The following is a 7,709-nucleotide window of genomic DNA, read 5'->3' as shown; positions in this document are numbered from 1 at the left end:
CACCTGTTCAGCTTCCCCCGAGTCCTCGGCTTTGTGCTCACAACCAACCCTCCTCTGCTCCATTGTCTCCTCTACAGCGGGCCATTTAAATTCATTAATATGCATTAAAACGGAGTGTGCTGCATGTGTGTGTGTGTGTGTGTGTGTGTGTGTGTGTGTGTGTGTGTGTGTGTGTGTGTGTGTTCGTGCGCCAGTTAAAGCTTAGTAAGACAGAGACTCCCAAAAAAAGAGCTTGATAACTGACCTGACTGCTGGGACAATGACTGTGTTACTATTTTTGTCAGACACTCAAGTGAAATATTAAAGGCAGTCAAAGTTGAGACAAAAGTCATTTGCACGTCTTGTATTTTAAAATTCCAGCTAAGATCCAGTTTCCCACCACTGTGGGGGGTTTTCATGTCATTGATGAAATAAATCAATATCAGTCATTCACAGACTTAAAGTGAGTCTCTGAAAAAGATCCTGTGATTCAGTGTTATAGGCAAATGTATATAAAAACTTAAATCCATAGTTTTATCTTCCTACTTCCTACATTGGCAATCCATATAAATAATGAAGTAAGATACCTGTATTTGGTGTTCCAAAAGGATTGAATTTGATCTTAAATGATGTTAAAATCCTGAATTTGCATGACCCTATAAACATTCAACTGGATTCTTCGAAAAGAGCAAACATTTGCTGCTGCTATAAAAGTTTCCAGCGATTGTGTAGATGGGACAAAGCATGAAGAAAAATGGTATAAGCGAGACAGTTTCTTGTATGTGAGAATAAATTATAATCAGGATACACCACATGGTCCATTTTCAAGGGCACCTCCAGCTCTGCATGCACAAAGGAAATCATGAGAGAGCATTTAAAAGATGAATGGCTGCCAAATCACAATAGATACATTGCACTGGGGCCAATATGACATGTGGCTCTGCTGCTTCAGGGTGCCTATATTACTCTTGATGCAAAATGTGTTTGGCAGCAACAAAGAAAGTATTGATAATGAATATGAAATACAGAGTCCCATCACTTGATAAAGGGCGACAGCTGATCTTACACAAGGATATCCGGCACGAAAACAGGAGTCAAGGCAAGTTTAATTGTTAATTTGTTAATTTGTGTGGCACGGTTTGGCATTTCTAAAACACAAAACGGCAAAAAGTGCTTGTAAGGAAAAGTAGGTTTAAAACACAATAAAGATTTAACAATTTAAGCAGATTAAGATAAGATACAAATAGATAAAAATAATAAACAGAATACAGTTTCAGTGTAGTTACAGTGCAGTAATAAATTATCCCAAATTTAATAAAGGAAGTGCATAGGAGAAAATAAACCAGTCAAGGACACAGGGAAACAGTTTTTAATTAAGATTTAAAAGAGGCCAGAGTTAACAATATGCAACTTCATGGTGGTTAGGTTTAAACACTCAGTTGCCAGTTTATTAGGTACACCTAGCTGAAACAGTCCTGCAGTAAATCAACTGTTTTAAAGACGCGTTGATTCAACCCAATGGTCATTTCTGAGGTTGTAGTTTGTGTTGAGGTGCTGTGAATTGTATTGCATTATACCGAGAGATGTATCTATTATTTGGCCTATACCCTCATTGATATTTAAATGTGATGGACAAAATATGAGAAACACATGTCAGTATAATGCAATATCAAAAAGATGATACAGTTGAATCAACACCTCTCTAAAACAGTTTCAACAAAAACTGAACAGTATAACCTCTATTAAGGGAAGATTTACTGCAGGACTGTTGGGTCAGACTGCATTAGTTTTAGCTTGGTGTACCTAATAAACTGGCAACTGAGTGGATATTTCAAGCATATCAGAAATATACTTTGCCCCTATAGGACATTAAGTGATTTAAATGGAAAGATCAGTCTGATGTTCTATTTTTCTTACAGTTCCCATGAAAAATACTAAAACCAACAATGAATTAATGCTACTGACAAGTATATGATATATCTTATTCTTCATAGAGCTCCATTGTACTGGGTACTGTAGTTTATTTTTGATCCATTCCCAAATACACCGTCCTGCTGCTGTAAACGCCCACGAGCACACCAAATGAGTATCAGTCCACGGCTGTAAATAGTCTCTGACAAAATGCACAGTTTACTCCTGTTTGACTCATGTTTACTAGAAATGACAGTTCCGAGATGTTTTATGAAAGTATCAAGCCTTAAAAAAAACCCAATATATTTGAGTTTTTAAGATCTTCAGTAGAAACCATTGGGCTTAGGGATGAGTGCTACTGACACGGTAGGGAAGTCAGAAAATATTGAGAAACGCATTGTTGGTTTTGGTCTTTTCATGGAATTTGTTAAAAATATGAAAATTACAGAATATCGCCGGCCCTATCCTTTAAAATTCTAAAATTTAAAATTCTACAACTACTCAAAACTAGTGTAATAATCAACATATTTCTGAATGTGCTGCAGTTGTCTAATGGTCTTTCAAATACATAAAAACTAATAGGTATTGATTGTTATTTAAATTTTTAACAGTTTTTTCCCCTTAAAGTCAATAGGAAGCAAGAAGCAATAGAAGGCATAATGTAAATTTTAGGCACTTAAAGACACGTAAAAGGAGTGCATGATAAGCTTAAACTAGCCACGATAACAATAAGAAGTCCAAGAGTTACTTCCGTTGTAGCCAAATGGCAGACTTGTTCTCACAATGTGTGACCATTGTTTCACTCTGTTTACATCTCAGTCCTATCTGGCCTCCAAACAGCGTGTGAGTCACATCTAGTAGGTTTTTTTTTTTTTTTTTTTCAGCTCCAGTGAATGCAGTGACTCTGGCTTCCAAAGGGTTAAACATCTTCATATGTGAATACGATTTCAGAGTGTGATGATCGCACCCTGAGGCCTCCTAGGAAGCTCTGTCCGCCCAACAGCCGAGGCTGAGATGGGCAGGCACTGCTCCCCCATTCATCACTGTCAAGTTGAATAGAAAATTAACAAATCCCTTAATTAAAAGACCTCTCTAGACTCTACCACGTGTGTGTGTGTGTGTGTGTGTGTGTGTGTGTGTGTGTGTGTGTGTGTGTGTGTGTGTGTGTGTGTGTGTGTGTGTGTGTGTGTGTGTGTGTGTGTGTGTGTGTGTGTGTGTGTGTGTGTGTGTGCGTGCATGCTACAACGGCCTGGCACAAGACACACACATACAACACTCCCCTCCACACTCACAGACACAAACAGCCCCCACCCCCCCGCTCCTGCAGACCCCTGCCATTCCTGTCGCTGCATTAATTGCACAAACTGCATAATGCGGCCGGCCGGAGCAGCGCTTCATTCTGGATCTGTGTACGTCCCCAGACACAGAGCTGGGTGGGGAGTCAGTGGTTGCTTTGATCCCTGACCTCTGCCTCCTCTCTTGGGAATATAGGCCGCATCCCTAACGGTCCGTCCATCTGCACACGCACACACACACACACACACACACTCTCACACCTTCTGCTCTTAGAGTCAACCCAACTCCAGACACGTGTCAGCGTCACCAGCAGCAATGGGGAATGCTAAACAAGCCAAGGTCAACCTGAAATTAGGGGGTGTCTTTTGGGCTGTCAAGTGCTTTGTCACGACCACCAGCTCTCTGCTATTACTTACCCCAAAAACTCCACCCCCTCCTCCCAGCATCTAGACTTTCATGTATTCACACACATAAACATCCTCTTGACATGGTGGAAGTTGTGCAACTGAGGACAAGGAATTTAGATCAATGTCCACAGAGCTAGAGACCCGAGAAAACCTAAATGTGCACATTAATGTTAATGTTTACGTGAATATTTTGACATTGTTTAACTCTTGATTTTCATGTTATGTTACCTTTTTTATCTTTACTTCCTACAAATAGTCGATTAATCAATTAGTCGAAGGACAGAAAATCAGTCAGCAACTATTTTGATTGTCGGTTAATTGTCGTGATCGTTAATCGCAAAAATGCCAAACATTCCCTGGTTACAGCTTTTCCAATGTGAGGATTTGCAGCTCTTTCCTGTTTTATATTATTGTTTCTTTCAATATTTAAGTCACCAGATCAATTTTTTATGTTTAAACAAACATTCAGGAGAACAGTGATTACATATTGATGAGCCCTTATGAATGGAAGGGCTCCCTGCCATCCTCTGTAACAGTTTCTTTTATAAATAAATTACCCTCAAAGCATATTTTAACAGATAGCATTTTTACTTCATTCCTTCTTAACCAAATTAATTCTGCTTGTTTATTCTGATAAAACTGAGGCTGCAACTGTGACAATTGTTTTCATTATCAATTAATCTGCCAATAGAAAAAATGTCAGGAAAAATAACAATTTCCTAAAGTCCAATATCTTAAAATTGCTTGTGTTGTCTGATCCACAAGTCCAAATACATTAAAGAAGAGCAGCAAATATTCACATTATAGAAATTGCAACCACTAATTTTCTTTTGCTTGATAAATTACTTTTCATCTATAAACAATTTTTCTGTCAATCGCCTAATTGATTTGTCTCTTGATTTTGATTTTGGCTTTTTTTACTGTTGAATAAGGAACTAAAAACTCTGCTGTAACTAAACTTGTCAACACAAGGAGGAAAGCAGAGGAGGAAGAGGAGGAGGAGGGAAATTGTGGGCCCACGGATCAGAAACTTGTTTAACTCAACCAAATCTGCAGAGATTAGAGCGGGAAGTGGTCAAAGGGTCTAGAGTGTATTGGTACAATGGGGCCGAGAGGATTAGAGGTGGATTCGCTGAGCCCCTGTGATGCCCTTCATCTCTGGGGGTCCACAGCCAGAGTACCTTTGTTGGGTTAACTAACGGCACTTCCCATGAACGCAGTGAACGGACCAATCCCTTTTTAATGATGCAGGGAAAATTCCATCGGCCCTGATTACCACAATGCTTTCGAGAGCCGCCATTGTCCCACACAAGCTTTCGAGCTTTCAAACTGGGCAGCCAGGCAAGTGGACTGCGAGGCGATTGAAGTCTACTTGTAGACTTTTCGCCCGGTAGAAATAACCTTTACTAAAGCAATGCTGATATGTGCATCTACTTTATGGTTGGGGCATAATGCTAACACTAGCACTGCCAGGGCTTTAATTGCCACTGTGGCCACCCATGTCTAAAATATATGCAGTAGTATGGAGCTTAATGGGTTGTAACATAGCGCTATAAAGTGGTGAATGTGTATACAGTATGAAAGATAAAAGGTTTGATAGGAAGCAGCTAATTTATCTTACAATGTAGCCTACCCTTGTATGATCCCATTGTTCTAGAGCTGCAAAAATCCCTCTTACGAACCACGGCTAACCAGCCGAGCTCAAGAAAAAGGAAGTAACTGCTCAGAAATATGTAAAATAAATGGCAACTAAAGTTTTCAATCATTGATAATGTTTAAAGTAGCTAGCAAGCTAGCTCACTGATGATGTTTAGCTAGTAATGATTACCATGTTTTCTGCATGTTTGTTGCCTTAAGGCCGTTTTATGGTCCTGTGGAGGCTCCACGCAGAACTTTGGCTGTGGCTTACGTAAGTGGTCTGATGTTTATACTTGTGCGCTGGTGTGTGCGTCGAGCCGGCGTGTGTGTGTGGGGAGTGTGTGGTAGAGCAAGTGAGAGAGTGAAGGCGATTAGCTTTGGAGCAAGTACCGACTCTAGAGTCATAGTGAGAGAACCAAAGTGTCTCCCCTGTGTTTTCTGACCACGGTGGGAAATCTGTAGCAGGAAAAGTTAACCCTCTCCTTGATTTCATGTTGTTTATGGAGAAGGAGAACCAAGAAATGAGTCGGGGGAAATGCAACGCTGCCCAGCCACGGCCGAGCGACGTACACGTATGTCGCCACGACGTGTAGTTAATTTTTTTGAGAGGTACATGTCAGGCTACGGCGTAGGGTCCGTCGTAGATGCAGAGGGGTCTGTGGGGGTACGCCGTCGATTCGACGCAGAAGCATAAATCAGCCTTTAGTTTAGCGTGTTAGCATGCTAACATTTCCTAGTACTGTCGCACTAAACGGTACAGCTGAGGCTGATGGGGAAGTCAGTAGCATTTGGTCTTAAACCAAAGTATTGGACAAATAGAAATCTCGACCTGATGATGGTGCTAGATGGGAGGATAAGGGATTACAATCCATCCTGAGAGGAACATGAATTTGTATTTTTTGGAAGGATAGCCCCTTTAGATATAGCATCTCATTTTCGAGGGGTCCTAAACGTTTCCAGTCTCATTTCATTTCACTCAAAACAACAAATATGAACATCATGGTGGCGCTGAAGAAAAAGTCAGGGGATTACCAAAGTTTTTGGATTCATCCTCTTGAAACCCCAGAAGTCTGTACAAAGATTTGTGCCAATCCATCACATCAATGTTGTGATTTTTCACTGGAAAAATGAAACCTTTGACCTGCTGGTGGCGCTAGAGGAAAAGTCAGACATCACCCAAGTCAGTAGGATTCATCTTCTAGCCCAACCTTTTTGAACCTGAGAGCTACTTCATGGGTATTGAGTCATACGAAGGGCTACCAGTTTGATACACTCTTCTGAAATAACAAATTAGCTCAGTTTGCCTTTAGTTATATATGATTATTAATAATTAATGATGTCTATGTGAAGACACTGATCATGTTAATGATTTCTCACAATAATTATCAACAATGACTTAACAAGTTGGGAAACAGATAATATCAATATTCAATTTTCATTTTTAGAACAGGCCTGAGGGCTACTCATGGGGTCCTTGGGGGCTACCTGGTGCCCGCGGGCACCGTGTTGGTGACCCCTGCTCTAGCCACTATGAATGTCTGTACAAAAGGTCATGTCAATCCATTCAATAGTTGTTGAGATATTTCAGTCTGGACCAAAGTGATGGGCCGACTGACTAACAGACTTAGATAGCCATCCCCAGAGCTGCTGTTCATGCCACAGCATTTATTTATTAAACCGATTGACACTGATGTACTGTAAATAGCATACTCTGTTTGCTCCGTACTAAAATCCTTTCCTCGCTGAGTTACAGTCCTGTTAGTGCTCTACTGCTACAGTAATCTGCATGTACTTGTACCTCACAGACCATTAGACTTCAGAGGCAGATGTGTCCTATATTAGTTCATGCTCGGCTGTCTCCTGTGATCTTTCAGCTATGGAGCTGCTGTCATGTCTGCATTCTCTCATCTCGTATTCAGTTTCATGAAACTGAATTACAAAGAAACTATACACTTATTGGCAATAGATACAGCATATGAGGGGTTGGCTGCTTCCATGGCTGGATGGAAGTCCCATTCTCAGTTTGTACTAGCTGTTTGAGTTTGGAGTGTTGAGGTTTAGGACCTAATAGAGTTGGAAGCAAGGGTGATTAATACAGTCCAGCTGAGAAACTTCCAATCATGTCTGTTTTGTGTTGTAACAATAAGCAGTGACGTAACACAAGTAATGATCACAGGTGAATATACAAGTGTGGTTGTCATTGATCAGACTTTACCCTCAGATGTAGTAATTCTTTTATGGGCGCCCGCTCTACCAACTGAGCTATCCGGACGCCCAGATGTGGTAATTCTATTAAAGAAGGAACAAAATCGATCTACTTGCACTTCTAAAGCTCACTATTCAACACGTTATCTTCAAAAACCAAAGAGCAAATCAACTATTGTTGGTACAGAAATTGTTTGGTTTTGCAACCCTTTTGTTGTTTGTTGCAAGAAAGCGAATAAGTGCATTTCTGAACATGTCACACTATTCCTTTAA

The sequence above is a fragment of the Perca flavescens genome, chromosome 20, assembly GCF_004354835.1.
Source record: "Perca flavescens isolate YP-PL-M2 chromosome 20, PFLA_1.0, whole genome shotgun sequence".
In the NCBI taxonomy this organism is placed as follows: domain Eukaryota; kingdom Metazoa; phylum Chordata; class Actinopteri; order Perciformes; family Percidae; genus Perca; species Perca flavescens.
This window is presented reverse-complemented; position numbering follows the sequence as displayed.